This window comes from Bos javanicus, chromosome X (assembly GCF_032452875.1).
Source record: "Bos javanicus breed banteng chromosome X, ARS-OSU_banteng_1.0, whole genome shotgun sequence".
Taxonomy (NCBI): Eukaryota; Metazoa; Chordata; class Mammalia; order Artiodactyla; family Bovidae; genus Bos; species Bos javanicus.
Genome location: NC_083897.1, coordinates 121,032,855 through 121,040,547, shown reverse-complemented (window position 1 = coordinate 121,040,547; position 7,693 = coordinate 121,032,855). Strand labels below are relative to the sequence as shown.

Genomic DNA, 7,693 nt, shown 5'->3' with positions numbered 1-7,693 from the left:
TGACAACCATGCACACACGCTGGGGCTTCGAAGCCATCTTTGAGAGCTGCTGCCGTCTTAGAGAACTGTCATGTAGGGAGTCCAGACGGACGACTCCCAGGTCTCATCAGGTGTCCAAGTGTGAGGTGACGTGAGTTACAAGTGTGGGACACACGTCCAGCATGACCAAGCCTTTCCCTCTGAAAAGAGGGGGCCGGACAACCCCCGGCCACCCTCCCACTACTCTCCCCTGGAAGATTCGGGCCTGCATCTCAAGCCCCAAGTCCATCCACTTCACACAGGTGGTCTACGAGAGGAAGGCTTCGGTCGCGGGCTGGTGGACTCCAGTTCTGCACAGTACAGGGCAAGCCCTGAGCCCTGTAGCTAAAGGAGGGACCATCGGGGGTGACTGAGGGTCTCCACCCCCCAGAACAGCGGCCATGTGAAACCCCCACCCCCCGCGACTTGGCCCCCGAGAATCCGGGTAGGATCTAGGTGGCTGTAACAGCTTCGGGTCACCCTCACTATGATCTTGGATGTGGGACACTGAGGGAGGAGGGCACCTCGGTCTGAGGGGTTGGTAGCTGGTCAGTACAGGGAGGATGTCAGGGCTCAGGAGGAGCCAGGGTGAGGACCATCCTACCAGACACACGGACCAATCAGGACCCTCCCCTCTAGTCAGTGCTTCCTCCTGGCTAAACACGGGGAAGGGAGGCTGCGGTCTGTGTGGGGAGGTTAGAGCTTGTGTACGGAAGGGTGGGTCCTGGGACCTTTAGGTGGGAGGCTGAGCGCTCCCTTCTCTCCTTCTCCAGAGTCACAGGGAAGGTGGCAGCATCAGCTTCAGAGCAGAAGAGGGATTGGGGCAGGTGCTAGGGGGTCATTCCCCATTTTTCATCCTAACTCTGAATGTGAACTGAAAGGACATGCCTCCCCTGCATGCCCCCACAGGCCCCCCTCTAACGCCCAGGCAGGGCTGTCTGGCTGCGCCCCAGGACTCACTCTCACTTCCTCCTCACAGGTCTCAGGGGACAGGCTGTCTAGGCGAACAGGAGACTTGTGGGTCCTAGAGCAGTGGACTCAAGGCCCCCCTACGAAGCAGACTTGGTTTAAACCGGGGACGACCCTCCCTGATGAAGGTGCTCACAACATTTCTTTGTCCTTCCTCAAGGCCACTCAAAGCCTACCTTCATAACTGCATGCTCGCCTGCCGTCCCTGACCTGTGTCATCATGCCTCGCAATCACAGAAACAAGCATCATGCCCGTGGGAAATGCCACCAGGTCGAGGGTGACACTCAGGAGGCCCAGGCCAGTGCTGCTGCAGCCCCAGGAGAGGAGTGCCCATCCTCCCCCTCTTCTGCCCCTCAGGGTTCTCCCCCAAGCTCCCCTGCTGCTGGCGATCACCAGGAGCTTCAGTGAGCCATGGCCCCTAGCTCTCCTGTTGCAGAGGCTTCCTGGGCAGGATCTGAGGAAGGTGCCCAGGGCCCCGAGGAGGAAAGTGCAGATGCCGCCCGGGCAGCCCTGCTCGCTCGGAGCATTCGCAAAGATCCTCTGATGAGGAAGGCCAGCTTGGTGATGGATTTCCTGCTGGAGAGGGACACCAAGAAGGAGCCCATCACACAGAACAGCATGCTGAGGTCATCAGCAGGAAGTACAAGCAGCACTTCCCTGAGATCCTGAGCAGAGCCTCTGAGCGAGTGGAGCTGGTGTTTGGCCTGGAGCTGAAGGAAGTCGACTGCAGCAGGAACATCTACACCATCGTCAACAAGTTCAGTCTCAGGGTTGAGGAAGGTTCAAGTGATGAGGAGGAGCTGCCCAAGTCTGGTCTCCTCATGGCGCTCCTGGGCATCATCTTCATGAAGGGTAACCGTGCCACCAAGGAGGAGATCTGGGATTTCCTCAGTGTGTTGGGGATCTATGCTGGGAAGAAGCACTCCATCTTTGGGGAGCCCAGAAAGCTCATCACCAAAGATCTGGTGCAGAAGGGGTACTTAAACTACCGCCAGGTGCCCAATAGTGATCCTCTGGGCTACAAGTTCCTGTGGGGCCCGCGAGCTTATGCTGAGACCACTAAGATGAAGGTGTTGGAAGTTCTGGCCAAGATCCAGGATAAGGTCCCGAGTTCCTTCCCAGACCTCTATGACGAGGCTCTGAGAGATCAGGTGGAGAGAGCAGGGCTGAGAGGCACGGCCAGGCCTCCAATAATGGCTGAAGCCAGTGCCCCTACCAGGGCCAAGTCCTGCAGCTCCTCCTGCATCTAGGGAGGGGTCAGGGGACTTTGTTCCCTTTGTATTGGAAGACAACAGTCCACCTCTTAAATAGCGCGGGGTAGTAGGGGTGGGGGGAACAAAGCCCATATGTTCTTCACAGTTTTAAGTTGTATGGGAGTTTAGGTGCAGGTTTAACAAAATATACATGTTTTCCTTTTATCCATATGAATAATATCTAGTCAAAAATAGATGATTTAGGTAGGGAAGTAGAGGTTTTTTGTATTTTTAAATGTCACTACTCTTCATAAGGTTTATTTTGCTTCAGAATCTAGGTTCATTAATGTCATGGATATAATGTTTACTGCTGTTGGGATTAAGACTAGGAGTTCATTATTTGTAAAGAAGTTGAAAAGACTTCAATATTTTCCTTATGGTCCAGAACAACGTAACATAACATTGGAATAGAATTTTACTTGGAAATGTGTAAGAATCCTAGAGATAAGTATTTGGGATCACAAACCTTTCAGATTAAATGCTGGTTTATTCTTTGTCTTCTTATCTGTCCTCTTTCCTTGTAAAAGTTAACAACATGGATTTAGATTTGTTTAGCTTATTCAAACTGTATGACATTTAAATCATAATAAAGGAGAGTCTTTGCTCATTATTTGCTTTTCTCCCAAATTAATTGACCATCTTCTGTTTAGAAGGCTGTCTTATAGTACTGGGTTGGTAAGAAAATGAAGCCCAAGCCACTGCCCATGGAATTTTGAGTCTAGCAGCAGGGACCATATAAGGAAGGTGGTGAGCTAACTCTAAGGAATAAACAAATCATAAATTTAAATGGGGGAGGTGTGGAAGAGGAGGTTCCAGATGCGAGTAATCAAGTCCAAGTTACCTGATTAAGGTGGCATTGGGTCTTGGGAAAAGTCTAGTTCCTCGGTGGGAGGTCACTTTCAGTCCAGATGCATGATGGGCTAGATGAAGCTGTGGGAGTGATGCCAGACACTCATATGAAGGTTCTCAGAGGTGAGGCTGTAAACCTGGAGTATATCTAAACCATGTATTCACCATTGTTTGGGGATATCCGAAAACCATAGGGAATGGAAGGGGCCCTGTGCACTTGAGCCAGGGCAAGTGAACACTCAAAATACACATTGTGATCAAAAGCTGTCCAGAGAGTTTCTGAGAAATAGGGGTGATACCCATTGAAGCTAGATGCCAAGACATCACTGGACTGTCTCTCTTTTTCTGGGATGGGAGCACCAGAACTTGCTCTGGTAAACGGGCAGTTTAATTAGGTTATGTTTAGTGTAATTTGGCAAACTTTAAGGGAGGGCTCAATTTTTACTGTCAATGGGATTAAATTAGGGGTGGTTTGGACAAGCAAAAGCACCTGAAAGGAAAGTTGCTGGTCCTTGAGACAAATAAACTTGTCCTTGCATCCATGTGGAGAAGTTAACCCCAAACACCTATTAAAACAGGTGCTCAAATAGGGAAATACTGCTTAGTTTTACTTGCTTGGGAGCATTAGATTTGATGTGGATTTGATTATTGTTTGGACTTGCATATTCTCTAATATAGCCTGGAAATAAAATTTGTGATGGAAGTTTGTTACCAAGAAGCCTGAATCCTGATGTGGTCCCTGAAGGCACAGGTAGGAGTAGCCTCGTGTGGCATTCCCAGACTTACCCTCTCTGGCATCACAGGGAGTGAGGACCTTAGTCTGAGAGAGCTCCCGTCCATAAACAGAGAAAGGAGCCCCACACTCTGCCAGGAGTCAAGCTTTGGACTTACGAAACCCCCTGATCTCAGAACTCTGAGGAAACCACACAGAACCCTGCCCTTCCTGGCATCCCTGGGATACCTGCTCATTGTTGACATGACATGCCCATTTCCTTCTATGAAGTCACAAGTGGGGTTGGGACATGGTCCAAGGGGTATAGACTAGGGCCAGCAGTGAGATTATTTCCAGGTTTTCCAGAAACCAACTGAATACCCTGAAGATGAAGGGAACCACATACACCATAACCATATGATTCTTCTCATCCTCTGCGCATCAGAAGACCAACGATGGGTATGGACAGATGAGGAGAATCTTACTTTCTCCTAGGGGTCTCATGGAGATGCTTGCCCTACTATAAAAAAGTATAGTAGTAGATGGGGTGGACCTAAGGGGAAGGGAGGGTAGAATTTCAGGCCACAACAGAGGTCAAAGCAAGGACTGAGGGATCATCTACCAATGAAAGAAGTGATAATGAATCCTGCCCTGTTCCTTGTAGCCCTTGAAGAACCAGGGCAGAGCTATCAAGCTGAAGTTCCACCAACATTTATTTATATCAGGTGTGTAGGAAGTGAACCCCTTAGTATGAAGGTGCAAATACTATTCTAAGAAAGGGGTGGGGACACCAGGCCCTATGGGGCACCAAAGGAAGCACTCTTAATTCATGTTGAGGACTCCAGAGGCCAGAACAGAAAACTTCCCAATGAGCACTCAGTATGGGTGATAACTACTGACTGGGGTGATAAGCTGAGGACGTCTTCACTTCTCAGAAATCCCAGGGAAATTTGTGATGACAAATACAGGACAGCAGAGGGAATGGGTCTTATGACTGGCCACTAGTTGGGTGGTGGTCTTGAATGTGAAATAGCAGATGCCTCTGTGTAGGAGACTACCAGCCCCTTCTGTCATCCCAGTGTGCCTGAGGCAGGGATAGTAGGATGAAGCCTAAAGATCACTCTAATTTCCTTCAATGTGTTTCCCAACGGACAGCTGATTAGGAAAATAGGAGCCCTGGGGGTTTTCAGAACAGTGCCCTCATGAAAACCACAAATGTAGCCTTCCTGATAACCAAGGTGGTATTTCCCTGCTGCGGCTGCACACTGAACCTTCGTCTTCGTGTGGACCCTTATCACCTGCCCTCCTACTCACACTTCTAATCATTGTTCCCCAGCACAGGCATCATGCCTCAGGGTCAGAATCATAAGCTCTGCATCCATAAGAAATGCCACCAGGCCCAATATGAGCCCCAGAGTCACAGGGGTGTTCAGCCCGCTGCAGTAATGGAAGAGCTTCCCTCTACCTCTTCTCTTTTAGAAGATAATTCACAGAGCTCATCAGTTACTGGGTCAAATAGCACTTCCCAGGGGTCTTTGGAAGCCCCATCTACTACCAGCACTTTTTCAACTACTTCTGACACAACATCTGACGAAGAAGATACCAGTGAAGATGAGGAAGATTCAGGTTCCTCCAATGCCTCAACTTCTACTGAGAACACCTACAGTGATACTCTGAACAGCATGAGAAGTTTGTTGGAATAGTTTCTTCTGTATAAGCATAAAATGAAGCAGCGCATCATGAAGGAAGACATGCTGAAGATTATCCACTCAAGATACCACGACTGATTTGCTGAGATTCTCAAGAGAGCCTCTGAACACATCAAGGCTCTCTTTGCAGTTGGCTTGAAGGAAGTTGATTCAACCATCCACTCCAATGACCTTGTCAGCAAACTGAACCTGCCCAACAATGGGACACTGTGTGATGGTTGGGGCTTACCTAAGACCGGTCTCTTGATGACAGTTCTGGGTGTGATCTTCATGAGGGGCAACTGTGCCGCTGAGGAAGACAGCTGGAAATTCTTGTATATGATGTGAGTATATGCTGGGAGAAAACACTACATCTACGGAGAGCCCAGGAAGCTCATCACCAAAGACTTTGTGACGTTGAAGTACCTGGAGTACCGCCAGGTTGCCAACAGCAATTCTCCATGTTATGAGTTCCTGTGGGGCCCACGAGCCCATGCGGAAACCAGCAAAATGAAAGTCTTGGAGTTTTTGGCAAAAGTCAATGATACGGTCCCCAGTGCCTTCTCATCACAATATGAAGAAGCTTTGCGAGATGAAGAGGAGAGAGCTCGAGCCACAGTTCCAGCCAGGCCTGGCACCACTGTCACTTCCAGGCATGTTCCACGGCCACGTCCAGCAGCTTGTCCCTCCCCTACTGAACACCAAGACTTTTAAAAAATCATCCAGATAAGAAAATTTGACATCAAAATAGGGACTTTTGTTAAAATGGGAAGCAATCCCACAATAATACTGCTGGGACAATGGAATGAAAAAATGAAAAAAAAATGTCAAAACATGATCAACTTTGATTGTTCTCCATCTTTTCTGTCTTCTGTTTTGCAAAATTAAATAATTTATACCTCAATATGCTTCTTGAAAAATGCAGGAGGTATTAAATCTTAACAAGTTAGACCTCTTACTGTCTTCATTTATTTTTTGAGCATCTGCTCTTTGAAAGGCTCTGTGCTAGTTCTGGTGAGGCTAAGATCAAGATCTAGCCTATGCCCAAACAACTTTAGAAACAAGGAGCTGCAATCACATAAGCAAGATCTTGAGATAGCCTTAAGAAATGACAGTAAAGTAAACAGACTATCCAGGAAGAAATCTCTACCTGGGCTAACATACTGATTTGTTAGGCTTTCCACAACAAAACCCCACAGAATTTGTGGCTGAAACAACAGAAATTTATTTTCTCAGAGTTCTAGAGGCTGCAAGTCCAAGATGAGGGCTGCTTTACACTGAGGCCTCTCCCCTTGGCTGCCAGGTGGCCACCCTCTTCACTTGGCATTCCTTTTGAATGCATATATCCCTGGTGCCTCCTTTTGTGTCTCAATTTCTTCTTATAGTCACATTGGCTTATGTCCATCCTAATGACCTCATTTAACTCAACCATCTCTTTAAAGACCTTATTTCTAACTACAGTTGCATTCTGAAGTACTCTGAGTTGTGGCTTCAATATGCATTAGTTGAGGGGACACAATTTGGCCCCTAACAGACAGAAATCTATGGTGTTTCTGCTCTTATTTCAATGCAGGAGATTCCAGTGCACAGACTGGTATTCTATGCCCATCGTCTCCAGGGAGTTTCTGAGATGTAAGGGTGAACTCCCTTGAGGTGTTTAGGGAAGGACATTTCTCCCTTTACCCCTTTTGAATTCTTGTGGTTAGACTACTAATAAACTTGACACAAGACAGGGTAACAGGAGAAAAAGAGACAAATTGCAATTCACGTGCACAAGAAGTGTCATAGAAACAGGACCTAAGTAGTGGGCAAAGCAGGCAGCTTCTTTATTTTGTAGATAACAAAACAATTTGTGAGTAATCAACAGGACAAATCAACTTAGGTTTTAGGTACTCAACTAGTAAGGAATCTAAACAGAATCTGTACCCAGGGTAGTAAATGAAAGACTTAACAAGGTTTGTGTATACAGGCTTCTCTGCTTGAACTGCCTATTTCTGGTTAGAAGGGTTTCCCTCTGCCTCCAGATGCAGGCAGTACATCCTTCATATGAGATGTATTTCCTGCTCTCAGGGAGGCAGAAATCGGGGGGTGGCGGCATGTCCCTCCTCTGTTGGCTGTTTCTTAAGTAACTTGAATTCAAAATGATCAATACGCCACTGTGATATATTTGGGGGCAGAGTGCCCTAAGCCTTGACAGGTCCCT

The 7,693-nt window shown here is 47.8% G+C and overlaps 2 pseudogenes; both read left to right on the top strand.

Annotated features, from left to right (window-relative positions):
- The first annotated feature begins 506 nt into the window (after window positions 1-506).
- LOC133241956 (melanoma-associated antigen B18-like) lies at window positions 507-2,746 on the top strand (annotated as a pseudogene).
- A 776-nt stretch (window positions 2,747-3,522) lies between these two features.
- Window positions 3,523-6,287, top strand: LOC133241955 (melanoma-associated antigen B5-like; annotated as a pseudogene).
- The last annotated feature ends 1,406 nt before the right edge of the window (window positions 6,288-7,693 follow it).